This window comes from Cyanistes caeruleus, chromosome 16, assembly GCF_971803275.1.
Source record: "Cyanistes caeruleus chromosome 16, bCyaCae1.hap1.1, whole genome shotgun sequence".
Classification (NCBI taxonomy): Eukaryota; Metazoa; Chordata; class Aves; order Passeriformes; family Paridae; genus Cyanistes; species Cyanistes caeruleus.
This window is the reverse complement of record NC_141716.1, coordinates 4,096,487-4,115,337: the sequence shown is the minus strand read 5'-3', so window position 1 is coordinate 4,115,337 and position 18,851 is coordinate 4,096,487. Positions and strand designations below refer to the sequence as shown.

The 18,851-nt window shown below is 38.2% G+C and overlaps 1 long non-coding RNA gene across 2 annotated transcripts; it reads right to left on the bottom strand.

Annotated features, from left to right (window-relative positions):
• Nucleotides 1-206: 206 nt before the first annotated feature.
• On the bottom strand, nucleotides 207-18,828 carry LOC111938049 (uncharacterized). Of its 2 annotated transcripts, XR_002868853.2 has the most exons (5): nucleotides 18,542-18,828; nucleotides 7,794-7,896; nucleotides 5,893-5,990; nucleotides 3,391-3,486; nucleotides 207-2,769 (listed from the first exon to the last, which is right to left on the bottom strand). It is a non-coding gene; the product is annotated as an uncharacterized LOC111938049 (long non-coding RNA). The 2 variants fall into 2 exon arrangements; XR_002868854.2 differs by lacking the exon at nucleotides 5,893-5,990.
• Between the last annotated feature and the right edge of the window lie 23 nt (nucleotides 18,829-18,851).

The window sequence follows — 18,851 nt, the reverse complement described above, 5'->3', positions numbered from 1 at the left end:
CCCAGTGTAAACCTGCTCTTCCCACATTTACCTGCAGCTGAAAAAGCCTGAACATGTGCTTAAAAGTCTGGCTAAGCTGAGAATTACAAGAAAAATTTATTTATGGCTGAATGTTTATTCTTCCCTCATAAAGTCCAGAATTCTCTGTACTCTTTATCACACACTAAGATTCACTTCCCTATTTCCTAACTGCCTAAAAAGGTGTCTAGCAGAAAATATTTGGTATTTTATTTAATTATAATTCTTTGATAAGTTAGAATTGCTTTATTGTGCAGGTGATGAACATGAATTTCACAGTATATTTCAACTGACAAATTTACCCACCTATTAAGATGACTGCTTTAAAAAAATGCAAACAAATATGCAAAATGTGCAAATCAATTCCCAATTACTAAAATTACATTTGTTATCTACATTCTGGGAATTTCCTAATTGTTAAACAATTACCACTGCTTTTACAGATATGGTTGATGCTACTGGAAACTGATGTTTATGTTTTGGAGGGAAAAAATCACAAGTATTTGATTTACATATAAAGAAACTTGGGTTTTTTCACTCACAGTTTGCTTGTGCTCCATTGGGATGAGTGGGTATGTTCTCGTTTGGGTTTCTGCTTCTATTTACTTCTGGAAAAAAGGAACCTGAACTTCACCTAAACTGCTGAACATTGGTTTTTGTGACTCAATGTGCAATTCAAATTTAGCTCTTGCAATGCCCTGGTCACTACTGTATGAACAGTACTGCCTAAAGGGTTATTATTTAAGGTCACATTAATTTCACAACTGTTCTGACATTAATGCACTCCTTGTTCCCTTAGTTAATGTTTCCGCACATTTTATTGCTCTGAACAGAAGTCTGAAAATAACTGACTTTAATGAAGTGAACCACAGGGTGTCAAACCCTCATTTCTGTATGTACAGATGTAAAATGCAATTTTTTTCCCCCTCTCTATATATACTGTGCTGATCCAGCTATCCAGAACTCTTAAAATAGCATTAATGTGCATGCAAAGCAGCTCTAAAGACTGCTCTTATTTTCACAATAAGATAAAACAATTTAATGTAAATCTAGATTGATATTTTGATTTAAATATATAATAAAGGACATATTGTGGATATTTATTCAGCACATGGTGCTTCTGAGCCTTCTCTGTGCCCTGGTTTGTTGGGTTTTTTTTCAATTCTTAGTGTGCAGCTAAGCAATGTGCTTTATGCTCTCAGCAAACATCTCAATGCTTTGGTTTCTCTTGTGAGATGCTTCCAGCTGAATTCCGGGGATGTCCACACTGGCCAGAGTTGGCACATTCTGCACAGTCTGGCCTCATTCACATCACACAGGATTTGGCCACATTCTCAGTCCCAGATTCTGCTCTGAAATCCCCAAGACACAATGTTTTTGGGGTAGTTCTCAGGTGAGAGCACTTGCAGGTTACCAGTTTGAGAAGTTTCATATTGGCTCTGCCATGTCCAGGTGCATCTCAGGGATTTAGCTGATCAGGAAAACTAGAAATAAACTGGCAGTAGTGAAGAGCCCAAATTTACAGCCTGAGCACAGTTACTTGGCCTGGGTTTGGAAAACCCAGGGAGCAGTCAAAGACAACAGAGCAGAAAAGCCTTTTCAGAGCAGTGCCACACTTCCCTCATGGATCTCCCAAGTTGGACACTGATTATTGACAAAGCAGGCCTTAAAGAGATCTCTAAGGTGACCTGAACAAGGGTCTCTGCTTCCAAAAGTACACCTGTTTTTCTAACTACAGCAGGTGTTCTGATAGAGAATATTTCCTCTTGTCCAGCCCATGACCTTTAGATGAAAACCAAGTCCCACTGGAATGATTCAGTTCCTCACAGGACACCAGCACTCAGCCTCCAGTCTTTCTATTTAGGTGACAAGAAGGGTGTTGGGCAGAACTGTTTATTTCAGCCTTTGCTTTAACCTTTTTCCCTGCTCAGTGCTATGTGAAAACAGTGTTTTTTCCATGTTTACCCTGCTGTTTTGTGTAAGTCCAGGAATGTATTTCTGCACTACACCCTTCGGGGCTATGTGTGTTCCCAGGCTATACCTGTGTCCAGAGCCAGCACTTTGGGGAAGTGATGATGAAAATGTGAAGGGCAGAACAGAAGACTTGAAGGTACAGAAATACCACAGTCCTTGAGGAACAGGTAAGTCACAGGCATTTTAAACACAGCAAGGCAGAAATACAGAACTGAAAGGACTGAATTTTAAGAATATTTCTCAAGTACGTAAGGCACAAGATGCTGACAAAGGAGAAAACAATTTCTCTGAAGGACAACAAGAGATGTTTACTGTTGAACAAAATACGTCTTAAAATAAACTTTAAACAAGGAAGATGTGCCACAGAACAACTGCAGTTAGTCAAGTTTAGTTTATGTGAACACCACGAGTTCCAACCCTTTAACCCTTTTCAGTGTCCAGTCTATAACACATCCAAAGAAAGGTCCCTTGCTAGCAGTGGGATCCACAGCATCCCATAGGAATTCAGAGGACTCATTTTCAAAGAGTTAAAGAACTGCTATGGTCATCAGCATACAAATAAAAACAGCATTTATAAACCCAGTGCTCAGAAAACAAGTAGAACCTGAAAAAAGCCATGTTTTCAGAACTATGGAAATTCACTTTCTTTTGATCTTTTATCTTTCTGCTTCACCTGTTTTTAAGAGTTTGTTTAGTCGGGTTTTTAACTCCAGGGCGTGCTTGGGTTCGTGCTTTTTCCTGCAGCCTTGACAGCCAGATATTTACCTGGAAAGGAAGCTGTGATTTATAGGCATTAAATGACTCCTGAAGGTAAACCCTTAGGAACATCACCAATTATTGCAAGAGCTGGGAGCCTCTAGTAGTAAACATGTATTTCTACCCTTACTAACTCCTGCAACAGAACTACACCAGATTCCTTCATTTTCTTTTCCTCTGAGAAATGCTGTTTGCTTTGTGTTACAGAAGTTACTATAGAGGTAGATCAGAAGAGATAATGTAAAATACTCATAAAATTTTAAACATTCATTTCATTTGCGTTCCTGGCTCCAGTATTCATTTGTTAGAAAAACTTTAGCGCACAGATATGGAAGGAATATTTTTGGATGTGCTAGAAAATATTCTAACTCTAAGTATGGAGTTGCTTTTTTTGAGACAACTTCATGCAATTATCCTACTTCTAATTGGAATAAAAATAAAATATGCAACATAGATAACCAATCTAGTCAAATATTCCCAACTCAGTTTCAAAAATGCACTTTCAACCAATAATTATTGACTCTAAAATGTATGGAAAACATTGCAAGCCACTTTTGTGAATAGAAATGGAATACATAAAGACAGTTACTTGTCAGGAATTATTTTTTCACACATGCTGGCAAGTATTTAAAAATCCCTTACCTGCTGTGCAGCACCCAGAGAGTGAAAGGACAAAAAGGTTAAAAATGGCCTTGGAGCATCTTTTGTAGCAGACCTGCCATTGATGGCTGAAAAAGCCTAAAGCAAAATACAGAGACATTTTCCTCAGGGTTTAAGAATTTAGCTGGAAAGGGTTTGCTAAGATTGGAGTTGGGTCACTGTAATCTTCAACAGAAACTGAGGACAAATTTGCAGTGAATTGGGGAAGAGGAGTGAAATGTTGTCATAAAACCAGCCTAGGGAAGAAAGGACTGAAGATATAGGCAGGTTTCATCTTTGTAAAGAGAAGCACATGGAGTTATTAGAGACATGTTTTAAACATTCTTAAGGTGGGGGGCAGGTTAAGTGCCTTCCTCAAATCCAGCCACAAAGAACCATAAACCTTAGAGCAAGATTTGAGCACATAAATAACTTTCCTTGAGCTAGGACTTTATTGAACTTGCTATAATTTTCTGTATAGACAAAGCATTACTAAAGAAAACAACAAGAGTAAGAACTTGTAATTGGAACTGAGAAAAAATACAAGCCAGGTATTGGAGAACAGCAGTTGTCCTTAAATAATAACAGATTTTTATGTTGATTAAGAAAATGTATTATTTGGTTGAATCCTTAACAGCACTCACAGTTAACTGATTAAAGTTAACAAATGAGATTTATATACCTCTCACAACCTCTTCTTTCCTCTTTAATGAGGAAGAGGCAGAATCTCAAAATGCCTCATTCATCTCCCACCAAACTCGGGAATGGAATCAAAAATTACAAGTTATTCCTCTTCTCCCATGGCACAGTCAAAATTTGAGGGAGAGCCTCTGATCCTTTCGTGTTGGAGGATTAAACTAATTTAAAATCTTCAAGAGAAGTGTCTGGTGAAGAAGCTCTGAAATCTCAGAACTGCACATTCAGTCCATGACAGCACTAAAAGATTAAAATTTAAAATTGAGAAGACCTACAGTACAAAGTGTGCACATTTATCTGTGGGCATTATTTAAAAGCCTGTTTGAAGTCAACTGATGACTTTCCAGTTCATTTGATGAGTTTTAGAGTAGGACACATGAACATGATACAATAAACAATTTATACAGTTACTGTCACACCTGTCAGTAAAATGAGACTTTAACAATTCATTCCTGTGCCTCAAACCAAATTAGACCTGTTATAAGAAATCTTAAAACAATCCAAATAGAGACAAGCTTGTAGAGATGAAGACTTGTACCCTCTGCAAGATGCTGTATATTAGAAAAGTATTAATATTGAGCTTTTGATGTAGGTGCTGTCCTGATTTCATGCTAATTGAACAGAACAATTTTTGCTGATAAAATTAGGTCAATTATATTTAATTGGATCCATTAAACCAACTATAATCTTATTAATAATTGGTAGACTTCAGTTATCAGAGTTTTCTTCATCTCAAAGTTCCTTGGTTTTGTTTCATTGTCTCACCTCTCCATCCTGTAATCCTAGTCAAAAAATAAACTCCTCTGTCAACATCTCTTTCAAAGTTTCACCATTCACGTGTTATGAAAATTCTATGTATTTCTATTTTCACTCCCATTTCATAGCAGCAGCAGAAATACCATGTAGCTGTGCTCAGATATATGGAATTTAGACAGCAGCTGTCCCCACATTTTATAAAAAAAACCCTCGCGAAATTGTACTTATGCAAATCTATCAGTAATTCAAGCATTATAGTTCATAAACAGGAAAAGCTTCTTCTGAACAACTTTTTTTTTTATCAAGTTATTTAAATTCAGCATAATTATGGGGGCATATATCACATGACAATTAGGCACCCAAAAAGGACCTGACTGTTAACAAAAAAAAAACCGTTTTTGATTATTTGTCTTATTTTTGATGTCCAGACAATTAAATCTGCCTGATTCGATGCTCTTCCAAAGACAACCTGTATGTTTTTGTTACACACATACTGCAAGTGATGATAAATTAAAATTGTTCCCAAAAGTTCTACTGCATTCCATTCCTTATTGAAAGCTCACAAATGTAACTTCCCCAAAATGTGGTATATAAGAGGTACATGATTTAGTTTCAGAGTATGTTTGTATTACATTTCTAGCTCATAATTTGCTTTTTTCAGCAGCTTTTCTCAAATTGATGTGACCTTACAGTGTACACAGCAGAAATGTTCTAATTTAAAAAGTTCTAGGTAAGTTTCAACTGCTTTTTTTTCCTAATCAACCAACCATTATAAAAATTAGAAGAAAAGTTGTGGTTTTTTTAAATATGAAGATACAAGGGTAGATCTTCATAATCTGGATGTTGATATTAATTCCTCCTATTGCCACCTTCCAAGAATGAAGCTTTTCCATTACTATTGCCTAATGGATATTTCCTATGGATAATTATCCTCTTTAATGGGTAATGTATTTAGGAAAATGTTTGGTCATAACTCTAAGATTTTCAAAACAAATACTTAAACCATTCCATCTGTATCCCATAGATATAGAAGATATTCAGAAATGTCCATACCAGTTTTGCAAGGGTTTTTTCACTTATTCTCCTCTTTCACAGCATCTTGTTAAGAAATAACAGTTACTTGAGGGCTTTGGGTTCTAAACTTAAATTATCTAAAGCACAGGGAGAAGAAGATTGGGGATTTTTTTTGTTACAATTATACCCTTATAAACTGATATGCAGCATTGATATTCCTTCTTAGCAGTTATCAACTTGACCTCTAATGAATAGAACAGATTTATGGGAAACTCATTTAAGAGTCAGGTTATGACTTTGGAGATTCACACTGGCTGATAATTAACAGCATGTACTGAACAATTCATGAGAGCTTTAAAATTGAACTTCAGCACTGTAAACTGGAGGGTACTACAGGGGCAAGGGGGTTTGGGTTGGATTTACTGTTTGCTGGTCACAGCAATAACAGGACAGAGCTGTGATCAGTCTCATTTCCCAGAAACCTTCGCTCTGCCTCAGTACTCCATTTTTCACACTTCCTACAAGTAACATAAAGTGGTTTGTGTTGAAAGAGACCCTAAAGCTCATCTCATTCCACCCCTGCCACGGGCAGGGACAGTGTCCCCCAGACCAGGTCGCTCATGGCCCCACTGAACACTTCCAGGGATGGGGCAGCTGCAGCTTTTCAGGGCAGCCTTTGCCTCACCACCCTCACTGGGGAGAACTCCCTCCTAACATTTAAATCTGACCTCTTTCCATTTAAAGCACTTCCCTTTTGTCCTGTCCCTCTGGGGCCTTGTCCCAGGTCCCTCCCCAGCTCTCCTGGAGCCCCTTCAGGCACTGGAAGTGGCTCTAAGGTTTCCCCAGAGCCTTCTCCAGGCTGAACACCCACCCCCAGCTCTCCCTGCCTTACTCCAGCCCTGTGAGCATCTCTGTGTCCCTCTGGACTCACTCCAGCAGTTCCACATCCTTATGTTCTTACCCTGCCTTCCTCCAGTGCTGGAAGGAATGCTCCATGTGGGAGTCTCATGAGAGTGGACTGGAGGGACAGAATTGCCTCCCTTGACCTGCAAGCATCAAACTTTGGGGTTTCATTATAACTGCCAAGTTTATTTAGCAATTATTATAAAGTTATATACTGTAGTATTATTTCAAATACTGAGGACAAATAGAGATCCAGAATTCTAGTTCACTACTAGGGAAAGCAAAAGTAGTGTTTTGCTCCTTTTTTTGTTTTGGCTGCAGATGGAAGTGTGTACAGTGTTGCTGCTTTCTATGCTCTGCTCTACCTCAACTTCCTGGGACAGCAAACCAAACTGTCCCTTCAGTTTTCCTCATACACGTCACTATTCGTGTATGTAAGTACGTACAAACACAAGAGCTGCACACAGAAATAAACACAGAGAGATTACTGCAGATTTGTGAACTGTTTTCCCTAGTTTTCCACATCAGCCTTGGCTACCTACCCACCACGTCCCCTAGATGTCACCCAGGATCTTATTTTTTCATTGCCTACAAGCATCCCTTGACAGAAGGGAGCTTTTGCCTACCTTTCTGGAGAGAAACTTGCTAAGAAAAATGTAACAAGGTACAAAAAGCAAAAGGCTTCTGGTTGGATGCTGTTCCTCACGCTAACAACACATGACCTTTTGTGAAAGGCCTTCAATGACTGCTTCTTTACAACAGCAATATTTCACTGTGTTTCAATATTTGAACTGGAATAAAAACTCTCCTTATGCTGACGATGAAGAGAAAGTCTGAACTTTCATGTTTCAGTTCAATGTTTGCCTCAGTTTCCCAAATATCCCTCAGGTTTCTGCATTATCCAAGACCTTTCACTCAGTTCAGGTTTCTCCCTCAAGTCAGCCTCAGAGGGAGCTTTGCTTGCTCCTCCTGAAGTTTCTACTTTTACCAAGTTCCCTGCAATTTGAGATAGAAATTTCACAAGGGTGATATCAAACCTGCTCAGAGCCTGGACACTCCAACTGGGCAGTCCAAACTGAGTAGAGATGAGGATTTTCAGCAAAGGCTTTGATTTCTCTCCACTGCATCCTTTCCTCAATTCTACAAGTAAAAATAAATACATCTACTTTTAGCAATGCAAATACAGAGTCAGTGGCATCCCGTGTGGCAGCAGTGAACAGATTACAAAACAGGCTGAAAGGGAAAATTTCAGTTTTCCTGAAAATTGATCAGCAGAACACTAAAAATTGTATAAGCACTACTACGTTGTCCAAAACTCTGTGCTGGTGCTCAGTCTTACAAAATTTAAAAATTGGTTTTATTCATGTGAACAATCTCATTGATGCCTAAAATATGAAAAGCTAAAAGCATGATTGATTTTTTTTTTTTTCCCCAGGCAAGATTAGAAAAAGTGCTAATTCACTCCTGCAGTATTATTCCAGTTCTTGTTACAAGAAAAATACATTAAATAGTTCTTTATGTCAACATTAAGAGCAGAAGAAAATAATTTTCAGTTTCCTCCAAACTGCATAGTAAAGTTATATTTGATTATCTTGAAGCACTTTTTCTTCAGAAAAAAATAGCAAGATATGCACACAAGAAAAGTGTGCACCATATCAATACAAAGAGATTATTCCAAGTACTAATTGGGGGAAGAAAGAGAGGGTCTGCTGGTGTGAATTAGATAAAGCCATCTTACAACAGTTTCAGTTGTTCTTACTTCAGAGTGAGACAAAGGAAAGACATTAAAGATTACTGACAACCTGTGTATTTGTCCTCCTTTTTTCTACTTCAAACACAGACTGACTCCTGTATTTATGTTTTCCTGAGTCAAGCTACAGATCTAATGAGCTGCTCTATTTTTATTTTCTTTTTGTGAGAACATTCTTTGAACAGCTTTTTTTAAAAGATAGGGGTTTTTTTAATTCTCATTGTTGGAAAATGTGACAATTACACTATGTAGGCAATTGTAGCTGGATTCAGAGCAAAGTTACTTTGAATATTCTTTATGTCCTGAATTCCTTACCTCATTACATACTGAAAACTGCTGTGGGAAGATAACCATAGCTGGATGTAAATTCCAATTTGAAACCAAACGTAAAGCATGTTTCCAAGAATGCATAATTAAGCAGCATTTGTTAGAGTCAATTTGAGTGCATAAATTATTGAACACGGGTTAATTTTGGTCGGATTAAAAGCACCACCTGTTCGCTTCTATGGAAAATACAATAATTTCTGTTTCAGTGCTGCATTTGAGTATTTGGTTTCATCCTTTCAGGATGCAGTTGGTTTATGAATACCCTCCAGTACTGAGAAAGCAAACACATGCCTATTTTTCTGTTCTTCCATAGCTAAACTCTACGACTCCAAAGGTGTTTTCCAGGTAGGGAAAGCACCCTAGATCAGGGTACTCAGACAAGTGTTCCAGTGTGTGTAAAGGTTTAAATGCTGCGAGGCAATTTGCTGTTCATCAATGAAGTTCAGAGCAATATTGGGAGTTGCTGTTCAGATTTGAGACAGGACTCAATGATTGCTACAAAACAGCCACTTATTGAAGCCTTTCACAGCAGTTCTCCCATTCTGCTCCTCTCACTAGCTGTTACATTCCAGACCGCTGAGGAAAATGCTCCTTTCACTTTCTCATGTAGAGTTGTTTCCAAACGACAAGCTTAAAAATGGGTTTACAACTGTGAGGTTTAAAAAGGGGCTCGGTAGACTGCAGTGAGCCACAAGCAATCGCTGTAAATGTTTCAATGCAAATCTCTTCCCACTAAATCTTTCAACTTTGATGGTAGGGTGAACCCTTGACTTGCTTAGCATCTGAGGAGGAGGCATGAAAATTCAGAGCTTTGGGGAAAACCAAGGAGACTACAAGTCAACTAAAAATCCATGTGGATCCACAGGACACGGACCCTGTGGAACTTGAACCCTACTGATTTTTTTTAAGCAGAGATTCACAGCCGTACCTTAAAAAGCGACCTGTCACACTCTACCGTAGCGTTTCTTATCTTCAGTTAGTGCAGTGTCTGTCCTCCACAGTCCTGTGTGCCTGAAAGGGGCCACTACATCAAGGGACAGGGTTAAAAGCTTATAAGGTACAGTTGTTGAAATATGCTGTTCAAGGAATATATTCATTAGATGCAGTTTGGGAAAAAGGAAAAAATATACCAGTGAAAGAATTTATCCAAGAAGTTCTCTTTTTAAAAGTATTCTAGGGACACTGTCAGTTCTTGGAACAAGATAAAGTGAGTTGTAGACACTACAGAAGCATTACTTTTAGCAGCATCAGATGTTCAAAGGAGAGATACATTTAAAGCCTTTCAGTGTAGGGGGCACTGTGGGAATTCTGTAGAAGCGGGATCAGACACCCTCTCTCATCTTCCAGCTGTCAAATTCAAACCCCAAAGTGTTCAATTTCATCAGTAGATATGTTGAAAAAGGAACCCATGAAAACAAGCTCAGTGCAATAAAAGCAAGGCTGCAATACATGAACACGGTGACAAGGCAGCAACAAGATTAAAATGTTGCTCAGAAAAAGAAAAGGGTAATTTCCAATCCCCAGCAGAATTGAGAGAGCACCACGCACACGGAGGAACTCTCCAAGTGGCTGGCAAGGCACCCCTTCTCTCTCCTGCTTCTCTTTTTTTCCTCCATCTTTACAACCAAGTTTAATTCTACATCTTGTGTGCTTAACTGCCAGAGAAGTGGAGTGCAAGGACAGTAAAAGCTTCATGAAGTATGTCAAGAGAAGTAACAGAGACAAAAATCCAATGAGAGCTGAATTTTGAATAAAAGCGAGTCACTTTTTCTTTGCAGGAGTTTGGGCCCTTGTGCCTAAATATATTACTGCAGGTAGCTTTATTGCCACAAGCTTAAACTTATTATTACAGTTCTGGAACCTCAGTCCAAATTCAATAAACTGATATGTAAAGTCTTGGTCCCTCAAATCCCAGAAGTGTTGCCAGAATTACTTATCCTATTCATAAAAACTCTGTTATCCCATGGAATTCACTGCAAGTGATGAACTTCTAGCAAAACACTCAGCAGAGCAGAGTACAGACCTTTCTTACGGTGTGTGGTAGAGACTGGCACCAAACACTAAAGCTGTGTGACTCCTGGTGATCTCATCCTGTAGCTGTTCACGCAAAAAATTGTTTTTCTCTTTCACTTCCCTCAGATCCAGACCTTTTGATTTTGGTTTGATGTGCGGATTCGAAAACATAACTGTGAAATCAACTTGGTTTCACCTGACTTAAAGTCAAAACCAGTCCATTTTATACACTTCCCGTAATACTTAGAAACCTGTTCAGACCAGCCAATCTTTTCTTCGTGACCCTCATGCAAATTTCCATTTTTTACTGGATGGAAAACAAACTTCCATTGTGTAGAAGGCCTACATAGCCTCGAGTTCCCCAATCCTAATTTACCTAATCAGCACACTACAGTTTACAAACTCCAGCATTTGTAAAGTATTTACCACCTAGTTAAAAACAGCACAGGATGTTTGTTAGAAATATTTTCATTTCTATATGGTACCAGGAGAATATGTTAGCATTTTTCTTTTGATGTCAAGTGCTATCTACCAAACAAATCCACACTGTGTTTTTTTAAATTCAAGAGATTGCAAAGTAGGAGAGACTGCATTTGTAGGTTTATGATTCTTATTTAAGCAGCTGCTTACATAAATCCTCAGGTATGCATGATTAATTATTTGCTTTCTAATCCCTGTTCAAAAGAATGCATCTGCTTTTATGTTTAAATCAGGTTTTAGCAGCCTTTTTTATGCATTTGACAAACTAAAAACGCAGACACCTGTACATTCAAAAGCATTCTTGTAATGCTATTTATACTCATCTGTTCCTTAGCACACCTTTGCGAGAGCTGTGATGAGCTGTCACACATGATCTGCTTGCCATGATATTTGGAGTTAAATGTATTTTCCACAATTGTGCACTTGACAGAGGATAGACTGGCATTCCAAACACTAATGTAGATAATGGGTATTGTTTTCCTCTAATATCCACATTTTTAGCCCAATCTATGGGATTATAGCACAAGTTTAACCATTATGCTTATTGAGTCACCTGACAAGTCAGATTACAAAAGTTGCATTTGGGGTAAAAAAACTTTTCCAAGGCAAACTGATATGAACAAGTATTGAATTAAATCCTTTTCAAAAGCCTTCATGTTTAAGCTTTGAGACTGACTGTAAAACCTGAATAAGTGCCCTGAGAGCCTGTTCCTTAAGGATGGTTCACTTGTCCTGTACTTGGATGAGATAAAGCTGAACTTCACCTTTTCCTCAGCAGAAGGCCTGAGTCAGAAATGAACAGTTTATTGTAAATGATTGCATCACATGGAGCTGAAGGTAAGAGGAGAGGCGCTGTGATGCAGCTCCCCATGGCAGGGCAGCACCTGCACCAGCTCTTTTTCAGGTGAGTTATATTTCACAGAATATTGATCACACTGCTTCCTCCCCTCAAATGCATGCTGGATGTTGATGTGAATGCTGCAATCAGACAACCACAGAAATGTAAAAAAGAAATTGATAAAAACCTAAAAACACTGTCTAACCATCTCCTATAACAAGGCAGAATCAACTGTGTCAAAATTGAAACACTCTACATAAGCATTCCTTATATGGATACTTCCAAACTTCTCCCTAAATTGGGACCTTTCACATCGGATTTGGGTCGTATAGTTTTCTTTAGTACTTAATTACCCCACATTTTATTGTGCTTCATTATCTGAAATAAATGTAATCCTTGTCAAACCGTTCAGTCTATTCATGGCACATGTAATACAAAGGCTTGTTACATCAAGCGCGCTGCCAGCGATAACTCAACTATTTTCCATTCAATTACAGAACACACTGATTTTCCTGCTGAGTCACCTCAAATTCAATTTCTCATTGAGAATTCAACTAAATTACTTGCCCATGAATTAACAATGCTGAATGCTAATACAGACATTGAATTATATTACATTTCAGTGACTAGAAGACGTAATTGCAGCTGGCAAGGTCTACTTCATTTTTTTTTCTTCTTTTCCAATTTTGACTTAGTGATACTACCTTTTAAACCCAATGCTCCATGGCAAAAAACATCCCATAAAAATTTCGTAGGATTTAGAATGTATCCCATCAGATCACACAAACAATATTTCTATTTCATCTACTGACTATGGCTCAGACATCTTTTTGGGGGTGGTCTGTAGGCAGAACTGTGTTAACTGTTCCTGGGTTTGCTCACTAAAATCTTTTATTCTGAACCAAATTATAGTGCATGAAACATTCCTTGGTTTCACAGTCACCTGCTGACAAGTAAAGTAAGCAAATAGATGCAATCCATGTAAGACAGGCACAATTGACTTGCTTTTTCCTCAAAGAATAAACATGTTATCTATTTTCATTAATCTCAAGTGCTTCAACTCAATCTAGACAAAATTATAAATCCAATCCAAATTATAGAGTAACTCCCAATTCCCAACTAGCTAATCACCTGCAACCCTAGATATTCTTAATCACTAACCAAACCTGATTAGCTATGAAAATGAAGGTGTAATTCAATTCACATGGAAATAATACAAAATTGTTATCTGCTACAGGATTTGGAATACATTCACATAAAGAAATTTCAAACCAGCATGATGTTTAGATTTGGAGTTTAATTTTGGTTTTATCTATTTAAAAAATGCTTACTTGAAGCTAATTCTGTGTTTACTTCTTCAGCAAGATAAACCAAAGACTTTCTAGGTGTATGAACATTTCAGAACAGTCGAAGCTGTGACAGAGCTTTTCTTCCCAAAAAACCAGAAGAACAGGTGTGGAGATGTTCTGCTGTGATCCATGGGATGGATGAGGAACTAAGGCTACGGAGCACAGCTGAGAAAGCCTAGCAGGGATTTTTTCCCTTTTTTCTCTTTTACACTCAAGTCACTGATATCTAAGGAGGATTACTTCCATAGTAGTAGAATAACACACACATATGATAGCTTAAGTAACAATAAAAGAATATTCTGATATTGAGAGCTTAAAACATATACATCTATTAGGTATCTGCAGCAATGATGTCAAATTCAGGTGCAAACAAACTCTTATATGGACTTTGCACTTAGTTTGACAATTCCAGCAAAATACTTTTCAGCAGAATTTGCTGTGTCACCAAAACTCAAGTGTTTTTGCAGAGTAGCTGAGTTCCAAGCAGAACAAACCCTACCTGGCTTCCTGGCAGTCAGCCCAGTAACACAGTTCCAGTACAACTGCCTAGGAACTGTGGGCTCTGGAGTATTGACAAAGAATTTAATGATTTAGTTGTCCCAAAAGTCAAACAAAATTTCAGAATACTGAAATTCAAGACAGAGAGGTATAGTACACATGTTTAGATGAAGTGAATTATTCTAAAACAAATTTTCAGGTACAATTACTAAGTAGTTACATTCATACACACAGTTCCTCCATCTCTAACTGATTTTCCTTGTATAATACACGTGCTCCTAAATAGCAGAACAAGCTTGCCCACAATTTACTGGAGTTATTCTTCCACACAGATTTCAAATCCAGATAACTGCTGAAAGAAAGCTAGAAATGTTAAAATAGTGTGTATTTTTTAACATTAACATCATTTTGGATTCAGAATCGATATTCAGCCTCTAAATAAGTTAGTGCCTGGAATGCCTTATCTGTTGTGTTCTCAAACTGTTATGCTGCTATAAATGGCTGAACCACTATTTTTAATGACAATTAGCAGTAGATGTCAAGAGACATTACTGCTGACTATGATACTTCTTTTTTTGTACATTTTTTGACTTTCTTTTCCTCATGGCAAAAAGTGCCTTTTCCTGTTTTTACTTCTGTATACTAATGGATAATTTACTAATCTGACAGGAAGCTTCAATCTATTTTTATTGGGTTTTCATTTCTAATGGCAGGGATCTGTAATTTTAATAGCTGAAGTACAGCCTCCATTCATTGTTCTGGGTACACCAGCTTTATCTTCCAGTGTGGATAAACCATTGATACAGTTTTACAAATGACGTTAAAATAGGGTTGGAAGCTGAGTTACAGGAAGAGACTCCAGGATCCATTCAAACTACATTATAAACTGCATCCTTTAAGGAGCTGCTGTTAAGTGCAGAAACCAACCTGAACACTGAACTGGGAACAACAATCTCTACTCCTACCCTGATGCAAAGGGCATGGGAAAGGCTCCCAGAGGATCTTGGAGATCTCCATAAAATAATGAACAAATACACGAGCAAAATGCTCGTGGAGGAAACCTATCAGAATGTCAGCTAAAATCACAGAACAGTTAAGCCACCTTGTAGGAAAGTAACTTTCCTCCAAGATGTGCATTCTTGTGGTCTTTTTTGCAGGGTTGTGAATTATTACAAATGCTGGCTCTTGAGGACTGACTAAGCTTGTGGGAACGATGTGCTCCTCTAGATGATTACCAGCCATTCATCTAGCTAATGTGTGGCCAAGTCTGGCCTGACTGCCTGGCTCAGGGGAATATAATTAACTCTGCAGTCAGGTTGCATTTGCCAAGTAGGATGAGCCCTGGGTGGTGAAGGCACAGGAGCAAGAGCTGATGCTGCCACCCAGAGCACAAAAATGGACTCACCAGCAAAGTCAGGACAGGCTTTTTTTCTCATCCAAACTGCACAGACATCGAGCACCCCTTTATGGCAATCAACATAAAAATATACACGAATAATTATGTATTTAAAAAATTCCACTACATCTTTGACCAGTTAGAAAACAACTCTTTACATTCTTCCACACCAGTAAAGGGTGACCTTAGGAAACCATGTTTGAAAACAGCTAAGTACATTTAAGTGTTATTGATTGCACAAGTAATAGCGCCAAAAGTGATTACACAGTGCGGTACTTACAAAAATAATTACACTTCAGAAAATCAAAATTAATTTGTACACTTCTGCTACACTTTTGAAGTTGTTGACATTTCATTGTAGTGCTCCTAATGAAATGAAAATTATTAATAATTGTTTCTACTTCAGTGTGACAAATGTCATTTAGGTTAGGATGTGAATTTGTCAGTACCTCATCAGATCACCAAGTTGACTTTTGGCTCATGTTAATTTGAAAGGGGGGTTATTTATATTTATCAGATGCAAGTCTATACAACCAAACCGTATTATGACTATGTTTATGACTATGTCCCTAAGTCTCAAACATTTTATGTGGTGTAGTCCTCTTTTCTTAGAAATCACTCTAAAGGTGTAAAAATTATGGAAAATTAAGTTCCCTGGACAAAAGACTAAAAATTTTCTTCTTCACAACATTTTACCAGAAAAATGGCATCAAATAAACCAGTGAAATTAACATAACCCCAGGGCCACTGTCTGAAGTACCATTTCCTTTTTATTCCCCTACCAAGCAAATTTAGTCTTATTTTAACATAGAGTGAACTACATTGTTGAGTTACGGAAAATAATCAAATTAATAGCAAAAGCTGTGCAAAACAAAAGTTAAATCATACTATGCCTCAGTGCTTGTCTCATACATCATTCCTATAAAGTTATATAATTAGCACAAAGAAAGTAATTCAGCTTCCAAAATACTTTCAATAGAAATACTAAGGGCTTTTAGGGCACTTTCAAAGTATTAAATAAGTAAAATTCACACATGAAATATCTTGATACCCTTACTGTTCCAATTTTATAGTCAGGTAAAGCGACAAGCAGATGATTTGTCTGGGCAATTACAGCAAACCAATAACAAACCTGCAAACAGAGTTTTGGTGGACCTGTCTCCAGGCTGCTCAGGGAGTTCTCATCTACTGCCCCCAATTTTGACAGGAATCTTTGCCTCAGGACATCCTGGACCCCACATTTTTCACCATAAGTGGTAATCCATGGATAGACAAAATTGAAGAGTTTCTATCTAAAGGTCAATACAGTTTCTCTGGCTAAGTGCTATGTAAAGCAGTACTTTCAGTCATATAAAAACAGTTAAGTTAGGCTAAAACAACTGGCCTGGCTATGTGGTGGTTTCCCAAGAAAAAACTATTATCAAGAACCAGGTTTGTAAAACCCAAGTCTCACACAATGATAAGTGCATGAACATTTGAAAAGTTTTATCATTTATCCAGAGCTTATTTCACCAGGTCTGATTGATGATAAAATTGTGGTTGTAGAGGCCACACTGAATTCAGGAGCCTGCTGGAGCACTGTTTGTCCTGTGCTTGGGAAAAGGGTGTTCCTGCTTTTCCAGTCGCTACCACAAATCCAAGTGGCACATTGATAGGTTTGAAAGAACAGCTGGTATAAACCCACCCAGTCAATAAATCTATCTTTGTTTACAGAACCCCAAGGAAGCAAACCCAAAGAAAGTAACAGCATATGTATTTGTACTAGATCAGGGCAGAATTTTCATTCTTTTGTTAACACTGAAGGCACATGGTAAACACAACACGCTTCAATCTGACTTCGATTGTGCTTTACAATTAGAGACTGCAAAGGAAGGGTGAGTTAAGGAACTCTTTTTCTCAGAAATACAAGAGGATATCCAACACAGTGACAAAAGCCATTTTAGGTGGTCAAACTACAGTAGCAAATAAGCACAGTCAGAGCTATCTTTTGATTATAACCGTGCCCCACTCCTCACCCACACTGGTAACAAGCTATTTCACTTGCAACAGATAAGCACAAACTTCCCCAAATATAACACTTGCCTTAGTTCTCCCGTTACATTCTCATCAGCAATCTTCCACTCTTTTCCTAATCAATATGTTAAACAGAAAATTTAAATTGCCTAGAAAGCTGCATCTTTATTTTCATCTTATGCTTTCCTCCTTTATTCCATTCACCTATAAATCTCTAGTTTATCCCTGTTCAGTGTTACCAGACTCATGATATTTAGATTGGTGATGTTTATTTCTCCTACAGTCCCAGTTCTCAGGCTCTTAAGATTATTTGAGAATCCCAACTTCAATTTAAAAATCCTTATATTGCTAGCTCTCAGGTTCTGGAGAACTGTATGAAAGTATGACTCAAGTGTACTCTAAAAGCTCTGTGTGAAAGGCAAAGAAAAGGTTTATTCTGAACAAAACAGGAAAACAGAGAGTATGTTTTTAATGCATTTTCAGAATTGCTTATTGGAGTTTTTTTTTTAATTACTAGGATTTATGAAGTAATTATAGGTAAGTGCCATATTCTGATCACAAACAGGTATTTCATTCAAACATCATAAAAATGGAGCAGTGTATAACAGGCCAAACATTCCCAAGGAGCACTGTCAGAGTAGCAGAGGCTCAATATGAAATGGCCAGTAAAATCACCTCCTTGTACCATTTTCTCATAAGAGTGATATATAAAGGGTGACAAACCAGGGTGGTTTTTGCCTGAAAGACATGACCCACTTGCTCACACTCATTCAGCAGCCTGGCAATGCCATTCCCACACAGTGTCCCACACCAAAACCACCCTTGAATTTTCATTTTGCCCTTGGGGCCGTTAGATATACCCCCATTCCTCAGGCCAGCAAACACCCCACAAGAAAGAACATTCCAGACAAAGATTTCTCACACATTTCCTATCATAGGAAAATAATCTGCTCTGCCACTGAGAGCTTAACAGGGCTTCCTTTACTAAAGAACATGCACACATACTTTCACACAGTAAAATCTGGAATATCACCTGAATTTTTTGCATACCAAATAAACAGAACACTGGCTAGAATTAGAGCTGGCCAGCAGCCCCTGAGGGGGAACCCTCTCAGACTTACCTCTGGTTCTTTGTGCAGGAACTAGCATAGCTTCACCTTCCAGGATTTACAGTAGCACAGACAAGTCATAAAAGGGTGGGAAATTAAATCCCAAATGGCTCAGGGGACAGAGCAGGGCTTGCTGGTAGCCCTCACTGTTGGGATGGGGAGTTGGCCAGCCCTGAAGGAGCAGTGGCCATGGTCCCTCAGCTGCAGCTCCAGGGAGGCCCAGCACCAGCTGGCTCCAATTTGAGGGAAGGGTGTTTTGTCCAGCACAGGTGTTGGTGATTCTCTAATTACCTCTCGGGCTGTGAGGGGGTATAAAACAGAG